The 1,336-nt window shown below is 39.7% G+C and overlaps 1 non-coding gene across 1 annotated transcript; it reads left to right on the forward strand.

Moving 5' to 3' along the window:
- Nucleotides 1–997: 997 nt before the first annotated feature.
- Nucleotides 998–1,070, forward strand: TRNAM-CAU (transfer RNA methionine (anticodon CAU)). Its single transcript has one exon. It is a non-coding gene; the product is annotated as a tRNA-Met (tRNA).
- Nucleotides 1,071–1,336: the final 266 nt, after the last annotated feature.

A 1,336-nucleotide genomic window follows, 5' to 3' on the forward strand; every position in this document is an offset into this window, starting at 1 on the left:
CCTTTGTTGCTAATGTAAAGGAAAATCTTTATCGGAGCCAGCGATAAGCCCTGTGATACCTCACTCGTCCCCTTCTTGTTGTCAAGATGTTCTGTCATTCTACAATCGATCCTCACCAGATTTTGTCCTCGTACATCCATTTCGCGTTAATGCCAGTACTACTAATACTTCCACTACTGATATTACTTCTACCCAAAACATGTATGTACGAATCCAAAAAAGAAGTCCAATTCAAATGGCAATGCAGGGAATAGAAAAATCTTCCGTCGGAATTCCTCGAATGGTTAAACCTAACTTAAAGTCTTTTATCCTTTTCGTCTCAAATAACGACGCCATTTCTCAGAGAATCTTCGGCACTTAGTGCTGCGTATCGCTCCAGCACACGAGCAACAGTTATTGCCTCTCATTACAAATTTGTACCCCAGGTGGCCTCGAACCCTCAATCTTTTGGTCAAGAGCCGAACGCACTAACCGATTGCGCCACGGAGGCGACGACGGTTGAGGGGACTTTAGTCGGAGAAGTATCCCGAGGGTCAAGAATGACTCCACGACACGCGTCTCTTCTCTGCGGTTGCGAAGTCCAGTAACAAATAACACATACATATACACACACACACACACATAACATGTTTTGTACACAGAGACTCGCACACACATACCCACATACAAGAGACAAATTTTTTATGTAAAATAAAATAAAATAAAATAAAAGAAAATCCCGAGGTCTTGTAGCGATGGACCTGGAGAGGACTTGATGCGACTAGAAGGCATGTCAATATTGAAGACAATTCCAGCCATTCACTTTTAACAATCACTATTTCATTTCAACTTGCTATTGTAATTATTCTTATAATTAGTGATTTTCACAAATTTCTGAACAGTCAAGGAAACTGGAGTAATAGTAATTGTATCTTCATCATACATTGGGATCCACGGAATGGCATCAGGTTCCTCAGAGTTGTAGTTTAAATGGAACAATTAACCCTTTTCCTTTCGAAGCAGAGTGGCGCAGTTGGAAGCGCGTTGGGCCCATAACCCAAAGGTCCGTGGATCGAAGCCACGCTCTGCTAATCACATTTTCATTTTTGATCCTGTATCCACAGCAGGGTGGCGCAGTGGTAGCGTGTTGGGCACTCTACTGATCACTTTTTCATTTTATATATTATATTCTTTAAATTTACTAGACTCGTACAGATATTTTTAGTACTGCAGATAGTAAAACTGAAGGAAATGTAGACATTTTGTTTCTATTTGATGTCTCTTCTTAAATATTTCACAAAACTACATTGAAATGGAAAATTACTTCTTATGAATATTTTTAATGAATACCTGAACA

This window comes from Oratosquilla oratoria, chromosome 22 (genome assembly GCF_046742065.1).
Source record: "Oratosquilla oratoria isolate Oo_2021 chromosome 22, ASM4674206v1, whole genome shotgun sequence".
NCBI classification, from domain to species: Eukaryota; Metazoa; Arthropoda; class Malacostraca; order Stomatopoda; family Squillidae; genus Oratosquilla; species Oratosquilla oratoria.